The sequence below is a fragment of the Lactuca serriola genome, chromosome 6, assembly GCF_051521515.1.
Source record: "Lactuca serriola cultivar US96UC23 chromosome 6, Lser_US96UC23_V15, whole genome shotgun sequence".
Lineage (NCBI taxonomy): Eukaryota > Viridiplantae > Streptophyta > Magnoliopsida > Asterales > Asteraceae > Lactuca > Lactuca serriola.
Genome location: NC_136413.1, coordinates 100,513,166 through 100,531,779, shown reverse-complemented (window position 1 = coordinate 100,531,779; position 18,614 = coordinate 100,513,166). Strand labels below are relative to the sequence as shown.

Here is an 18,614-nt window from a genome sequence, read left to right as displayed (position 1 = left end):
TCATTTTTACCAGTAATTCATGTTGTTGCGTAAACAAATTTAGTTTGGGACTTTTTCATAAATTAGGGTAAAATTTTAGGACCTTTCGAAGATTTCCCTATTGAGAATTACTATTTCTAGGAAATAATAATAATGAGAATAAAACTAGTAAATTATCATATTGTATGATTAGTTAAGTTATGTACAAAGATTTGGTCACTTTGAGTAATCATATACTTGTAATGTAACTAACTAGTTAAAGATAAAGTAATGAGCAATTCAATTTTGTCCCTTTCACTCATCATGGAGAACATGCATGGGATTGCTTTTTAATTGTTTATTCTTTATTCTCATACTTGTAAGAAAATGTCTTGCTTTTGCTTTTGCTTTTGCTTTTGCTTTATGCTTTATGCTTTATGGTCTTGCTTTTTTGTGCATACTTTGATAAGCAAGCATGATAAGTTGTTTTTCAGAAGACCTTCATTCGTCCTTTCTCTCTCAAATAGCCTAAAGATTGAAGGCTATTTTGGTGGTTCAAAGATTTTTTGGTGCAAGGTCTTAGTCCATAAAGTTGTTTATCTTTAATCACTTATTTGGTATAAGTCTTAAAACTTGAGAACAACTTTATAACAAATGTTTGCGAGCATATTTTGATGGTTCAAAGCTTGTTTGGTGGATACATTATAGAGAACTTCTACTTGGAGTTTTAAAACCATCTTCATCAACTTCCTAATTGCCAAATGGAACCAAAGTCTGCAAATGTTGTTATACATTCTTCTTCTTTGGTTATGTTTAATCTTTCTATGTTCTTGACAAATGATCATTGGTAGGTATAAAATGGTTTAAGTTTATTCAAACAAAAATGGTTATGTTGTTAATTACGTCAATTTTGAGATAAAAATTGAACTATTTTTAATAAAATCCAACAATTGGTATTAGAGCCATTTTTGCAAGTTTGGTTAGATTTTTTATTAAGTTGATAAAATCTTTGTGTTTTGGAAAACATGGATGGTTTTCTCTTTGCAAGAAAAATTTATACCTATTTTCTTTAACAACTTCACAATTGTTATTTTTTTTTGGTGACAAAAGTTTATATGCATTTTTGTCACAAAAGTTGTTTTAGAAAAACAAAGAGTTGTTTTATATAATTTTGAATATATATATATATATATATATATATATATATATATATATATATATATATATATATATATATATATATATATATGATGTGCATAAACTAGAATTGGACCCTTATGTTGTTGTTTGTGTTGATTTGTTTAATATGATTGTAATTATTTATTTATTAATATGGTATATAATGTAACATCCATAAAATTCATGAAAAATTTAAACTTTTAAACAACCCAAAAAGCATCAATGTTTACAAGTAGTTTTCAAAACAGGTTTAATATCAGAGTGTTCCCAAAAATCATAAAATAAAACTCGAGGAGGTGCACGATCACACCTTCACCTTCCTGCGATCCTCTGAGGTTCCTGAAACATATTCCAAAACTATAAGCCCAAAGCTTAGTGAGTTCCTCCATAATACCAATACATATACAAATAGCACATATACAATAACAGCATGTAATGGGTCCACAGCTAACAGACTAGATTGCCCATGAGCCTACAACATAAGTATGGATTGCCATTGGCCCACAGCTTATGTATGGCTTGCTCCCTGAGCCCACAGTAGAAGTCTGGCTAGCCCCCTTAGGCCCATAGCTTATGCATGGCTTGCTCCCTGACCTGATCAGTCCTCGGACTGAATACCACTAAGCCCTCAGTACGAGTCTGGCATGCCCTTTCTGGCCCTCATCTCGTATATGGAATGCCCATGAGCCCTCAGTATGAGTTTTGCATGCCCTACCCGACCTTCATCTCATATTTGCTTTGCTCCAAGGTTTGTTGGCTATAGCACAGAGCAATAAAACCTCAACCCATCCCACACAATATTTCGACATATAACATCTAATATTATATACAGATAAATAGACAATATCACATGTAGATCTACAGATCTACTTGACTAGCATATCAAGACTAGCATGCATATCTATTCTATACTCAACATATCAACAATATCAGTTTATCAAACCAATGGGTCGACATTGGTGCTTTCGACCCAAAAGTACAGTGAGGAAAACTCACCTCACAAGCTGAACAGAACTAATAAGGCCCGACTCCGAATCACAGCCCTCTACTTAAGGCCTACATCCATCAATTGACCAAATTCCATCAAAATCTCAAAATACCCATAATACCCTCAATATTCAAACTTAGTCAAACATTGTCAAACTTAAAGTCAACTGGTAAAAATCAATAAACCCACTGAGTCAACCCAACTGAGTCAAGCCAACCGAGTTAACTCAACATGGGCTGATCCATGCGGGTACGCGGGGCGTACTTTGGAGGTACGCTCAGCGTACACGAGGCTTCACATAGAACCACCATTGGGGTGGCTGAACGGGTATGCGAGGTGTACACCAAGGTACATGGGACGTACCCTCGCAAACTCAAATTCTTCATTTCGTGCTTAATGGCTTCAGCACTTAGGATCCCACTTTAGATCCAAGGTCTAGAGGCATACTTGGTCATAAAGTTTCCAACTTTATGACTCTACACGTCCATAAAGTCCTTAACACAAGGTCTTAATCCATTAAGACCTACTACAAGATGCACGGAGCCAAACTAGCTAAAGAGACCTCATTTTTATGGCTTAGGACCCTTCCTAGGGTCTGAAAGGACAGCTCAAAATGTCTTAAAACCAAACATGCATGAGATGGGACTTTTGACACAAGAAGGACAACATAAGGTTACCAAAATGAGATCCAAGCAAATAAGGCATCAAGGTGAATACTTTTTACCTTCTAGAGCTGCTCAAGAAGGTAATGATCCAAGATCCACAAGCTTGCTTCAACTTCAAAGCTCCTTGATGCAACTCCTTCTTCCTTAAGAACAACAAGAACACACGTTTTAGGTCAAACACACTCTTAAGGGACTAGGGTTTGCAAAAAACGACTCAAAGGATATGGAAGCTGAAAAGATAGGGAGAAATGAGCCATAATGATGCTTATATACCACCCAAGCCCTAAAAATTAGGTTTTTCTCCTGACAAGGGTACGCCTTGCGTACATAAGTGTATGCCCTACGTACTAGGGCACACCCTAGTACACTTAGCGTACCCTCATGTACGCTTAGCATACTCGTCCTGCTCAAATTACCAAATTGCCGCAAGGCTTCAAGGCTCATTCTCATGGACTTAGGGACTACAATGGCATATGATAAAACCATAGGGATGAGTTTAGAAGTACTTGAACCTCGGGATGTTACAACTCTCCCCCACTTGAACTAGACTTCATCCTCGAAGTCTGCTGCAGTGAACAAATCTTGATAATGCTCCCCCATCTCACCCTCTAGCTTCCAGGTCCACTCGGAGTCCCTCTGATGTTGCCATCATACCTTTACCAAAGGTACTTCCTTGTTACGCAAACCTTTACTTTCCTTTCCAGAATAGTTGCTGGCCTCTCAACATAGTTCAGGTGCTCATCAACCTGAATATCATCCAAGGAAACCATCGCATCCTCATCCAATACAGACTTTCGTAGCTGCAAAACATGGAAAGTGCTATGAAATTGACTGAGCTCCTCAGGAAGGTCCAATCTATAAGAAACCTTGCGAAACCTGGCGACTCGAAACGGCCCAATATACCGGGGTCCCAACTTCCCCCTCTTCCTAAAGCAGATCACACATTTCCAAGGTGAGACCTTCAGTAGCACCATGTCGTCGACCTGAAACTCCAACTCGAATCGGCGCTGGTCAGCATAGCTCTTCTGCTGACTCTGAGCAGTCTGCAATCTCTACCTGATCCGTTGAATCATCTTCGTATTTTGAAGGACCACCTCGGTCAGCCCCATAACTCTGTGACCAACCTCACCCCAACCAACCAAGGTATGACATCTCCACTCATACAAGAGCTCAAAAGGCGGAGCACCAATGTTGGAGTGATAACTGTTGTTGTAGGAGAACTCCACAACAGGTAGGTAGGAGTCCCAGCTCCCACCAAAATCGATGACACTGGCCTGCAACATATCCTAGAGGGTCTATATCGTCTGCTCACTACGGCCATCGGTATGCAGATGATAAGTTGTGTTGAAGTGCAACCTCGTGCCCAGTTCCTCATGGAACTTCTACCAAAAACGGGAGGTGAACCGAACATCACGGTGTGAAACAATGGAGACCGAAACCCCATGGAGAGAAACGATCTCGTAGATATACACATTAGCCAACTTCTCATCCGAAGAAATCTCCCGAATCACTAGGAAGTGGGCACTCTCGGTCAATCGATCCACGATGTCCCAAATAGCATCAAAACCCTTTGCCTTCTTCGGTAACTTGGTGTTGAAATCTATCGAAATCTGCTCCCAGTTCCACATGGGAACCTCCAGTAGCTGTATCTTTCCATGTGGCCTCTGATGCTCAGCCTTGACCATCCTACAAGTCATGCACCTCTCCACGTACCAAGCGATCTCCCTTTTCATACACAGTCACCAATAACTCAATCTCAGCTTCTCATACATCTTTTGGCCCCCGTATGAATAGAAAAACGAGACTTATGAGCCTCCTCCAATACAATCTGTCTGACCCCACCACACATCGGAACCCAGACCTGACCACATTGAGTCAACAACCCACCACCATCCGGAACAAATCTGGAAATTTTACCCATGATCCTCTTTTTCTTCCTATTCTCTTCCCGAACACCCTCGGCATGAGCCTCCCAAATCAATCCGAAAAGTAGGGAATCCATTGATATCCTAATACACGATACCCCATGATGTGTGTAAACACAACTAGTTTTAAACCTACTTTTATATTATAAAATGAACACACGAAGGCAGTGGGCCTATCAATTGTGGTAAAGCTAAATAAGTAGGGTATCGAACACAGGAAACGGTAAATTAAAACTAAAAACTAATTTTATCTAAATTAATTAATAAGTAGGGGTTTTCTCTAGTTTTACAAGACTGGAAAACTTACTAACTATCACTTAAACTAAAAGCTAGAAAAGCAAAGAATTAACTAGATTCAATAATGGAAAGGGATTCTGTTTAGTTCAAATCAATTGATCCTATGGTTGATATTATGGTAATAGTGAAATGGATTAACTCTTTTGTTGGCCACCGACTCAAGTGATTAGCTTCGCGTTCGCTACACTAACCCTTAGTGAACAAACTAACTCAAACAGTGATCAGTTGTCTAATTTAATTAAATTCACTAGATTAATTATTCGGGTTAATTTAGACTTGCAATAGTTAACTAATTTGGTCCTTTAGTTAACTTCTTGTTGATGGTCATCACACAAGCTCACACATGAATTTACCTAATTTTCTTATTAATTCTAGTTTCATATTCATTAATCCTAGACATATGATAAAGTGGTCACATAAACATACGAGGTTGATGATCAAAAAATGTTCATACTATTTAATTACTTTCCTATTAACAGAAAATTAATTATCATTCACACACAAGGTTCTTTAGCAAGCTAAAACTAACAAAAATCACCAACATTGAATTAATCCTACCAATAATCAAACCATAGTCTCAATTTTGTATCCCCAAACAGAAGTTTATGAGTTTTAGCTCATGATTGAGGTAATAAACAGCAAATGACCGAATTCTAATTGCCTAGCCATAATGGAAAACAAAAGATTAAGTAGAATGATGAGAATTTGCCTCAAATCTCCTTCGGAATTGGATTCTAGGTTGTATCTTCGTTCTCTAGAATTCTTCTGGCTCTTCAATCGCAGCTAATCTCTCCAGAAGGGTTCCAGAATTCCTAATGTCGATATGAGAAGTTATATTTATAGATGCGAAACGACTCGTCGAGTCCATTGCCGACTCGCCAAGTCCATCTCTTAATCCCCGTATACGATAAGTCTCTGAGTCTTTATCTTCTCGAATCTTCGATCGGACTCGCCGAGTAGAAGACCCTACTCGCCGAGTAGGTGTTGTTTTTGGTGGTTTTCTTCTTTGTTCAATTCCTGAGCTCCCAACCACTTCTCTTCCTTCCTTCTGCTTCCGAGCTTCACTTTTGTACTGAAAACACAATTCAAACATTATTAAGTACCTTTTGTCCATGATATGCGATAAATTAGCTAATAAACGATAAAAATCTATACTTATTATGAGGCTAAATATGCAAATATCAAAATACCCCACACTTGACTTTTGCTTGCCCCCAAGCAAAACTGAATTTTAACACATTACCCCACACTTGACTTTTGCGTGCCCCCAAGCAAAACTGAATTTTAACACATTAGAATCACATATGACAACTCCAATCTAACCCAGCCATTATGCCAAGAACGCAACGCATGCATTTGTGTCTAAAAATTTTCCTAATAACCCCCCATACTCCAAATACTCACAATCCTCATGAACATTCGCCCACTTATCCCGAACAATGCTCATTTTATGCATCCCTCCGAATCCATCCGCAGAAAACCTCCTATCCTCAAGGTATTTTTAGTTGAGCAACCCAAGCATACATAATCTAGAATTACAATTTATGATACCACTATGGAGCTCTTTTGAATTCTTCACTTCCTTGGTATCTTCAATTTTTGATATCCTTGGAATTTTGATCTTTTGATCTACACTTTAATTGCTCCAAAATTCTTCAAACTTTTCTTGCAATTCTCTCTTTTTTTTAAATCACCTCACTTTTTCCACTCAAAACCCTACATGCTTAAACAGGGGCGCTCAACCTCAACCTTTATTGGCTAACGATAATAATTTTCCTGGATACATTTCTGGTACACGATGCTAAACATATTGCATCCTTCGAGCTAAGCAAGGTCGTGTTTTTGTCCCATGATTTCACTGGAATAAGGAAGCCACAAATGCACTAGAACGTATATAGGCTCAACTAAACATTTGGGTCTTCATGCAATCGTCAACATAACTCTAACATGGAATCCTAATTACTCAAAACCAAAATTTTCTAAATTAATCCCTAAGTCACATTTTTTTGTATGCAGCAATTTTAAAAATTAACCTAAATTACGACATTAGGATTCTATATTTACTAAGATGACATCAACCCCCTACCCCACACTTAATTTATGCAATGTCCTCATTGCATATTATGCATGATAAAGAACAATAAAATAAAAAGGGAATTGGAACAAACTCCCCTGGGATAGCAGTCGCTAGGTCGATATCTCTATTCTTCAACTCCATCTTCAATTGACTTTAGACATGGAAATGGCTCATCCACGTCTTGGGCATCAAATCACATGTAGACAGCTCCAAATAGGCATGAAAAATAGTATAAGGTCTTCAGGAATTGATCGGGAAAAATAAATGATCAAGTGGTATATTCAACAGCATCGAATCAGCAGTCTTTTGGTATAAAAATGAGTGACTCGTCGAGTCATATAAACGACTTGTCAAGTATAGTTGCGGACAGCTTCGAAAGTGCGAAAATACAAAGCGACTCGTCGAGTCATTTAAGTGCAATCGGCGAGTAGACCGCTGGGTGGAAAAATTCACATTCTGCATTTGTTCCAGCTTTTGATAAATCTTCAAAACTTTTCATAACCTCTAGACTCATTCACTCATGTCCCTCAGGACCGGACTCGACACCTTAACTCTAAACTCCACCCTTTCTTGACTCTTTTCCACTCTTTATATTTTTTTCTTTCTCTCTCAAACTCTAGACCCTTTATGCAAGCATTCCTAATCCAAAATATGAATGTCATCAAGGCAAATTAAACATCAAGCATAAAAATAAAAGTCTTATGAAAAATCCCAAAACACACTGATGTGTGTAAAATGAACTAGTTTTAATCCTACTTTTAATTAATAAATTAAGCACACAAAGGCAGTGAACCTGTCTTTTAGTGGTATAGTTGGATAAGTAGGGTGTCGAACTCAGGGAACGGAAATTAATCTGATAACTAATTTTAACTAAACAAGTAATAAAAGTAAAGGGTTTTTTCTCTAGTTTTACAAGACTAGAAACTTAAACATAGCACTTAAAACAATTAACTAACTAAACAATTAAAGCAAATGAAAAATTCACCAAATTTATTAAAGGGTTTTCTGTTTAGGTTCAACTAATTCACTCCTATGGTTATTTAAATGATAAATTAATTATTATTGGTTACCAACTATAGTGGTTAGGTTCATGTTCATTACTTCTAACCCTTATACAATTAATCAATTCAAGCAGTGGCCAATTGTTTAAACTAATTAATTCCCTAGTTCAATTGTTTGGATTAAATAAGATTTGTAATTGGTTAATCAAGTTGGTGTTTCAGTTAACCTCTTGTTTGTTGGTTTCTCAAACAAGCTCACACATTAATTTACCCATTCTCTAATTAATCTTAATTTCATATTCATTACTCTTAAGCATATGATCAAGTGTTCACATAACATATGAGGTTAATAATTAAGAGATGTTCATGCAGCTTAATTACCTTCCAATTAACATAAAATAGTTGTCATTAATGCATAAGGTTCTTTAACAAACTTAATTTAATAAAATCACCAAATAACAATCAATCAAAAAGTATATTCTAAACCATAGGAGCAAATTAGTCTTCCCCAACAGAAACAAAACGAATTTAGTTCATAGTCATGATAAAAACAAACTCAAAAACAAATTTAACTAAGCTAAACATACTTAATTCCTAAAGCTAAGTGGAATGATTAACCTAGTTGCCTTGATTCTTCCAAGGATTGAAGATTAGGGTTCCTTAGCTCCTCCAAGGGTTCTGCAATCGCAGATGAAGCTCCAAAAACGTCAAAAGTCCCCCCCAATCGGATAATAGTTTGGTATTTATAATTATCACAAAACAGGGTGTACTCGGCGAGTAGCAGACTCAACTCGCCGAGTAGGTGCTAGTTATCTGTCTCAAATCAGGAGTCTTGACTTATCTTCTGGAATATTCAAGTGTACTCGTCGAGTAGGCTCGAGAACTCACCGAGTAAGAAAGCTTTTGTCCCTCATTCTTCATTCTTTGCTCTCTAATTGCTTCCCCTTGTTCCCTTTTACTCCCAAGCATGTCTTTTGGACTGAAAACAAAATTTAAACATTATTAAGTACCCTTTTTCCATATTATACACATAATTGGTTAAAAATGAATAAAAATGTATGCTAAATAATTAACTAATTATGCACATATCACACACCAAACAAAAACAAAAACAAAATAAATTGGTCAACAAAGGATAAATAAAAGAAAACTAATCCTCCTCATCATCATCATCTCCATGCACAGCTCCACTCCCACCAGCTCCACTCCTTCTCTCATTGATGTTCTCGTCCCAGGATGGTACATAAGGGAAGTTACCACCATCCATATGCGGAATATGGAAGTGGTCAAAAAGCTGAATGTTGGACTCGTTGCTAAAATTGAGACTCCTTGCCATTTGATCTTGCATTCTCCTCATCTCAACATTATACCAGTCCATTGGCACTTCATCATTGTCCACTGGAATCACCGGCGGTTCCTCCTCCACGTCCCGCTCTCGCCTCGATCTAACCTTCCTTCCCGGTGCCTCGGGACCAACCACCGGATCATCATGCGGGATAGCATAATGACCACCGCCATAATCCTCAATAATTATTGCCCTCTGAAAAAGAATGGGATTAAAGGGAGGGGCAGGAATCATTGTCATCAAATTCCATGCACCACGGGTCATCAACCCATATGAGTTGGCTAGCCGGGTGACGAACATGCCACCATTAATTTTGGAGGTTTTGCGATCCTTGACCGCACCCTCCGATAAATAAGAAGCCAAACACCACGGAATGTTGCAAAAGGTGTTGGGTGTGATGATGCTCCAAAGATAAAAGACATCAAGGTTGGACACCTTGTCGTCGTCCTTCCTTTAGTTAATGGTGGTGGGGATAAGGCGGTGAATGAGACGGTGTGTGGCTGACCTAATACTTCCTTCTTGGTCCGACTTCGGAATGTATAACTTGTTGGCGATTGTGTTCCACCAACCCGTACTCGTAACACCATCGGGGAACACCTTATGAGAGTGTTCCAAGAAAGCGCGAAAAATAGCAGTAGTAACCAATGGTCGATCGTAAGTCCCCAATCGGCATGCCAAATCAATGACCGAACATTGATGGAATTCGCCCCCAAGTAAAAAACTAAAACTCGCGGGATGGTAGAAATCATATCCTCCTCGGAAAGACACCGTGGAGAAAAATTCCCAGCAAAGTTCCGGATACACCGGTTCTTGAATTCTAAAAACCCGGCTCCATCCATCACAAATCATTGTCTCCCCCTCATACGTAAATTCCTTCAAAAGGTAGGGCGCCAACTCTTCTTCATACCGGACATTCTGCAACCAATCCCAATCAACCCTGTTAGGTACATACACCTCCTTCTTCCCCAAAATAATTGGAATTTCGGGGTCTTCTTCCATATCAAGTACCACAAAGTCCACGGGGAATATGAATTTATCCACCTTAATGAGGAGATCTTCGCAAACACCTCTTGGATGAATAGTCGTCTTGTCCGCCAAATGGATCTTCATATTCACAGGCCTTGGCTCCGGTAAATGCAGCTTCTTGAAGAAAAAGAAAGGCGTTAAATTGATACTTGCACCCGAATCGGTCAACGCTTGAGTGGCAAGTACATTTCTAAATTGGCAAGGAATTATTATGCTCGCCGGATCGCCCTTCTTTTCTGGTAGCTCACTCAATACTATCTCCGCTACTTCAGCTAAATCTTTTCTAGCAGCAAAGAGACCTTTTAGCAAGTTAAAGTACTTGGGTGTTTGAAGCATTGTTTCCACAAATGGAATGTTGACTTGAAGGGCTTGAACATGCTCCATGAAAGCTTTATACGCTCTAACCTTTTCACCGGGCATGGCTCTGATTGAGAATGGCAAAGGGGGATTGTAGGGATTTGAGGGAATAACAGTTTTGTCATCAGCGCAAGGACTCGTCGAGTCCATTAGAGGGACTCGGTGAGTCTGGTCGGGTTTAGCTAGAGCCGACTCTTCTGCCTTTTCTGTATTCACCTTGGAGATCTTCTGTGCAGGTGTGAAAATTTCTTCATAGCTGGAAGTCACAACGTTCACATTCTCCATTCTCGGATTATTCTCGGTGTTACTTGGAAGTTGACCTGGTCTTCTCTCGTTCACTTGATGTGCAAGTTGTCCTAGCTGTTTCTCAATATTGAGAATAGATGCCTGCTAATTCCTTAGCATATTTATGGTCTCTTGTATTGTAGCATCATGATCATTATGTCTTTTCTCGGACGCGGCTATAAATCTAGTGAACATCTCTTCTAAATCGGCTTTCTTTTCCATAACCGGTTCTTCCTTTTGATAAAATCCCCTCTCCTTCTGTTTGTATTTCTCCTCCTTAGCCTTCTTGTATTCTTCATACGAGAGCCATTCCTTCTTTGGTTTCCGCCAATTCTCGTCGTATCGATCGCCGCTTGAGTAGAACACTTGAGCTTTCTTGTTTCCATTTTCATCCAAGTCACAATCCTTCGTGAGATGAGGCCATCTACAGTTCTCGCATCCAACTCGAATAGCATCGATTGTTTGATCCATTTTTGTCATTCTTCTATCTAAACTATCGAGCTTAGCCATCATCGCCGCCATGCCATCATTGGCCGAGTTCACTACCCCCCGACTTACTTCATTTCTTGGATTGTGGTATTCTCTAGAATGCTTAGAGTTTTCTTCAATTAATTCCTTGATTACCAGGGGTGCCTTCTTTGTGAGCGGGCCTTGCGAGTCGAGCAATTGTCATGTGGTGACATTGACTCCATCATAGAAGATGGAGACCTCTTGTTGGCTATTGAGGTCATGGTGTGGGCAATGTCTAAGAAGACCTTTGTACCTTTCCCAAGCCTCATAAAGAGACTCTCCGGGTTGTTTCTCGAAGTTGGCAATAGCTTTCTTCAACTTAGCTATTTTGGAAGGCGGGCAAAAGTGGTCTATGAACTCTTCTTTCATCTTAGCCCATGTGGTGACCGACCCGGGAGGAAGTGACTTGAACCAATCCTTTGCAGCACCCTTGAATGTGACTGGAAGCATGCGAAGTAGCTGGGTCTCATGTGGCACATTTGGTACATCGAAGTAGTCAGCCACATCATTTACTTCATCCAAGTGCTTGTAGGCGTCTTCGTGGTCTTTTCCATATAAGGGAATCTCCTTGAGTTGCACGAGGATATGACCCTTTAGCTCGAAAGTAGCGGTAGCGGGAATTGCGGGCTGCACAAGTCTCGGGCCAGTGTCATCGCGCATCCTCTTCTTCCATTCCCCCATGGGGACTTCATCGATATTAGCCATGATAGCTAACTCGTCCTCAAAATCGGATTCGTGCTCGTACGTAGGTTCTTCTTCTTCCTCGGTCTCGTACTCGATGTCTTCTTTAATTGGGTCTTCGATTGTCAAAGAGGCGTTGGATGCTCCTAATTTGCTGCTCTTCTTCTTGCTGAAAACGGACTTGAGGTTCTTTAGTGGCGAATTCTTTGAAGAAGCAGATTCTCCAACGGCTTTTCCTTTGCTTCTCCTTAATGCGGATTCCGGGTCTTCGAGAGGAGGGACCAGAGGTGTATCAGATCCTCGGGTCATGAAACAACTGCAAACAAAAAAAACGCGTAAAAAGAATAAAAAAATAAATAAAAATTCAAACTGTGAACAGCGATGAACTCGCCGAGTCGGCACGATTGCACTCGGCGAGTTGAAGGCAAAAACAGAAAAATTTTCTAATTACTTTTAAAAACAGATTTTTATTAAAACTTATACTAATTACTAAATTACCTAAGAATTAACTTTGTGTAACATAAATCCCACACAAAGGATCGATTAAACTAGAATTTAGTGCTAATTTAGAACCGTTCCCCGGCAACGGCGCCAAAAAACTTGATGTGTGTAAACTCAACTAGTTTTAAACCTACTTTTATATTATAAAGTGAACACACAAAGGCAGTGGACCTATCAATTGTGGTAAAGCTAAATAAGTAGGGTATCGAACACAGGGAACGGTAAATTAAAACTAAAAACTAATTTTATCTAAATTAATTAATAAGTAGGGGTTTTCTCTAGTTTTACAAGACTGGAAAACTTACTAACTATCACTTAAACTAAAAGCTAGAAAAGCAAAGAATTAACTAGATTCAATAATGGAAAGGGATTCTGTTTAGTTCAAATCAATTGATCCTATGGTTGATATTATGGTAATAGTGAAATGGATTAACTCTTTTGTTGGCCACCGACTCAAGTGATTAGCTTCGCGTTCGCTACACTAACCCTTAGTGAACAAACTAACTCAAACAGTGATAAGTTGTCTAATTTAATTAAATTCACTAGATTAATTATTCGAGTTAATTTAGACTTGCAATAGTTAACTAATTTGGTCCTTTAGTTAACTTCTTGTTGATGGTCATCACACAAGCTCACACATGAATTTACCTAATTTTCTTATTAATTCTAGTTTCATATTCATTAATCCTAGACATATGATAAAGTGGTCACATAAACATACGAGGTTGATGATCAAAAAATGTTCATACTATTTAATTACTTTCCTATTAACAGAAAATTAATTATCATTCACACACAAGGTTCTTTAGCAAGCTAAAACTAACAAAAATCACCAACATTGAATTAATCCTACCAATAATCAAACCATAGTCTCAATTTTGTATCCCCAAACAGAAGTTTATGAGTTTTAGCTCATGATTGAGGTAATAAACAGCAAATGACCGAATTCTAATTGCCTAGCCATAATGGAAAACAAAAGATTAAGTAGAATGATGAGAATTTGCCTCAAATCTCCTTCGGAATTGGATTCTAGGTTGTATCTTCGTTCTCTAGAATTCTTCTGGCTCTTCAATCGCAGCTAATCTCTCCAGAAGGGTTCCAGAATTCCTAATGTCGATATGAGAAGTTATATTTATAGATGTGAAACGACTCGTCGAGTCCATTGCCAACTCGCCGAGTCCATCTCTTAATCCCCGTATACGATAAGTCTCTGAGTCTTTATCTTCTCGAATCTTCGATCGGACTCGCCGAGTAGACGGCCCTACTCGCCGAGTAGGTGTTGTTTTTGGTGGTTTTCTTCTTTGTTCAATTCCCGAGCTCCCAACCGCTTCTCCTACTTCCGAGCTTCACTTTTGGACTGAAAACACAATTCAAACATTATTAAGTACCTTTTGTCCATGATATGCGATAAATTAGCTAATAAATGATAAAAATCTATACTTATTATGAGGCTAAATATGCAAATATCACCCCATCTGAAGACCCAGCCGACTTGCAGATCAAGGCATCTGTCACCACTTTTGCTTTACCCAGATGGTAAAGGATCTCGCAGTCATAGTCGTTGACTATATCCAGCCACCTGTGCTGCCTCATGTTTAGGTTCGGTTGGTCCATAATATGCCTCAAACTCTAGTGATCCGTGTAGATAATACAACAGACCCCATACAAATAATGCCTCCAAATCTTGAGGACAAAGACCACTGCCCTCAACTCCAGATCATGTGTGGGATATCATGTCTCGTGCGGCTTTAGCTGTCATGAAGCATAAGCTATCACCTATCCTATATGCATGAGGACGCCCCCAAACCAGTGAGGGATGCATCACAGAAGACCACAAGATCCTCAATTCCCTCTAGGAGGATCAAAACTGGGGCCTCACATAATCTCTGCCAAAGGGTCTCAAATGTTGACTGGTGCTTAGGGCCCCATCGGAAATCCACCCCCTTCCTCGTCAAACAAGTGAAGGGTACTTCAATATTGGAGCAATCTTGAATGGATCTCCGATAGTACCCTGCAAACCCTAAGAAACTCCTGATATCTGAGGGAGATTTCAGAACCTCTCATTGCATCACAGCCTCGATCTTCACCGGATCGACCAATATCCCATCTTGGTTAACGAGGTGTCCAAGGAACTAAACCTCTCGTAACAAAAACTCGCACTTCGAGAACTTAGCATTAAGCCGTTCTCGCCTCAAAACCCCCAGAAGCCCACAAAGATGCTCCTCATGTTGCTCTCTGGTCTTGGAATATACCAAGATATCATCAATGAACATAATAATTGAACAATCAAGCATTAGCCTGCGTAATCGATTCATCAAATCCATAAATACCGCAGGCACATTGGTGAGCCCAAATGGCATCACCATGAACTCGTAATGCCCATAATGAGTCCGGATCGCGGTCTTTTCCACGTCCTCCTCTCTAACCCTGACCTGATGATACCCGGACCTCAGATCTACCTTGGAGAACCAAGATGCACCCTGAAACTGATCAAAGAGGTCATCAATCTGTGGAAGGGGATAACGGTTCTTCACCATTAACTTATTCAACTCTCGGTAATCAATGCACATCCTGTGTGAACCATCCTTCTTCTTGACGAAAAAATCGGCACTCCCAACAGAGAACTGCTCGGTCTGATGAACTGCTTGCCAAGCAGATCCTGAAGCTAAAATGACAACCCATACATCTCAGGCGGTGCCAAGCAGTATGGCACCTTGGCAATCTGGGCCGCACCTGGCACAAGGTAAATCTTAAACTCGACCTGCCTCTTAGGAGGCACACCGGGTAACTCCTCCTGAAACACATCGGCAAACTCCCTAACAACCACGACCTCTGAAACTGAAACCTGATCCCTAACACGCATATCCACCACATAAACCAAATAACCCGCACACCTGTGCTAAGTATACTGTCGAGCTCTGGCTGTAGAACAAAACCCTGAACCCATCCTTGTGTAATCTCCATAGATAAACAATTCTCCCCTACTTAAGGTTCGAACTACCACACGTTAACCCTCACAATCAATCATAGCACTGAACCGGCTCAGCTAGTCCATACCCACAATCACGCAGACATCCCCCATGGGGATAGGGATCAAATTGATCGGATAAGGAACCCCGGAGATCTCCAAAATACAACCATGATATACCGATGATGCAGAAACCCCGTGTTTGTTGGCGATAGAAACTCTCAACAGACACTCTAACTCCCCAATGGGCATATCAAACTCCCTACTGAACGATCGAGACACAAAAGACCTACTCGCACCCGAATCAAATAACACTAGAGCAGGCAAAGAGTTCACTAGGAACGTACCTAATAGAGGTACATAGATAAGCATAACATAAAACATAATCAACAGAACAAGGGATAGAAACATATCAGTCACAACATCGAGAGCTGCTCTGGCCTCCTCGGCAGTGAGCTGTAAAGCACGACCTCGAGCCCTCAGGGGCTCCACCCTGCCCTGACTCCCATCAATGATCCTTAAAGTAGCCGGCGTTGGAGCCTGCACCGGCCTAGCATCAAGCGAGGTATAATTGGCATTCACATGGCCAACCCGATCTCAATGATAACAAATCATGGAACTGAGTGTTGGGGTCTGTTGGCAGAAATCCCTCACCATATGGCCCTACCGGCCAAAATTGTGGCACCCAGAAGATGATCGGTAAGTACCTTCATGCACCTTGCCGCACTTCCCACAAGTACGGCCCTTCCAGCCCCCAAATTTGACATCAGCGGTCTTAAACCGCTTTGGTGTAGGATTCGACTACTCTGGGGCCGACCTCTACTCCCTCTTCTACAAATCAATCTCAATCTCAACCGCCTAGTAACCTCCTACATCTCCAACAAAGAACCATAACGTTGGGTGGAAACAACTGTATTATCTCCATCTTGAGCATGCTCAAGTATCGGGTCATCTAGGCTTGCTCAGATGCAGCAAACTCAAGACAAAACATAGCCCTCTCTGTGAACATCTTGGTGATCTCAATCACCATCTCAGTACCCTACCTCAAATCCAGGTACTCCTGGGCCAACCTTTCACGCTCCACCAGCGGCACATATCTGGAGCTGAACATCTCTGAGAATTTCTCCCGGGACATAACATCCCTCTGCTCAACAGAAAATGAACTAGTATCAAGCCTCCACCAATCCTTCGCTCCGCTCCTCAAAAGGTTCAGAGCGCACCTGACCTTCTGGTTAGCTGGGCAAGAACAAGTGAAGAAACACCCCTCCACATCAGATTGCCACCTCATGGTAATGATCAGGTCATGCACCCTATCAAAATTCGGGGGCTTCGTATTGTCGATGTCCCGATACTGAAAAACCCGACCCGATCCAACCCCTGCAACCACAACGGATGTAGTGGCTGTAGCAGCAGTAGTCTTAGACAAAGCAACGTAGCGCTCATCAAAATACTCAATCATAACGGTATTAATAGACCCAAACATCTCTGGAAACTGAGCTCATAAACGAGCAACAACCTCCTCCTGCATGATCTTCCTGATCCTGTCATCGAACGCACCTGACCCACCCTGACTTCCAGCTCCTGATCCCGAACCGGACCCGACCTCAAATCGACGCGTAGTCACCATTCTGAAAATAAACCAAGAGGATATCAAATAACACACCTATCATATCAGGGGAACCAACTCCCAACAAAGCCCTAAGGGTTGTGACTTCCTTGTTACGCATACGGGTCATGTGCTTTTAGTAGTACGGGCCCATACTACCTTTCATACCTACCCGTATTTGTCTCACTTGATCATCACATTAACCCTAACAACACACACTAGCATAATCATACACTCAATCCTCACTCCCTAGAGGAAAGGTTAAACATCTCAAAACTGGTTGGCTGACCCCACACAACTCATTCATGAAACTTCCACCAACCTTGCAGTACTTGTGTATGGTAGTCATACATAACACTAGACCCTATAAACAGTCAAATATCTGATCCTACCCTAAGCCCTTAATCAAACAAGAACAGGAAATAAGGCTAAACCAAACATTCTCAGGCTATAAAATCTTAGTTATTCCTAACTGCGATGCATGTACTAAACAACTACAATAATGATGTCAATTCTATTATAGAAGACCATAAAATTAGGCAGTTCTATCATGCAAAATCATGAAGATCCCTAGCCTATCGCTAGCATGCTATTCAAACATATCATAATATCAAATAATAGTATGGTATTTTGGGGTCTACGTACTGGCTTCGGCTGATCGTACACATCGCATCATCCTTGACTATTTTGAAAACCATTTTAAAAATCATTTAAAAATCTTTTTCCTTAGTTTGAGACTGGATTCACACGAGTGTTCCTCCAATTCACTCAAACTAAGGCTTTTATACCAACTTGTAACATCCATAAAATTCATGAACAATTTAAACTTGTAAAACAAACCAAAAATCATCATTGTTTACAAATAGTTTTCAGAACATGTTTAATATCAGAGTGTTCCCAAAAATCATAAAACAAAACTCAATGAGGTGCATGATCACGCCTTCGCCTTCCCGCGATCCTCTGAGGTACCTGAAACATAAACCAAAACTGTGAGCCCAAAGTTTAGTGAGTTCCCCCAAAATACCAATACACAAACAAATAGCACATATACAATAACAACATGAAATGGGTCAGCTAACAGACTAGATTACCCATGAGCCCACAACATAAGTCTGGATTGCCCTTGGCCCACAGCTTAGGTATGGCTTGCTCCCTGAGCCCACAACATAAGTCTGGCTTACCCCCTTGGGCCCATAGCTTATGTTTGGCTTGCTTCCTGGCCTGATCAGTCCTCGGACTAAATAC

General features: G+C 40.3%; 1 non-coding gene across 1 annotated transcript; it reads left to right on the top strand.

The window, feature by feature from the left end:
- The first annotated feature begins 11,827 nt into the window (after positions 1 to 11,827).
- LOC145060628 (small nucleolar RNA R71) lies at positions 11,828 to 11,934 on the top strand. The gene has a single exon (XR_013686845.1). It is a non-coding gene; the product is annotated as a small nucleolar RNA R71 (small nucleolar RNA).
- Positions 11,935 to 18,614: the final 6,680 nt, after the last annotated feature.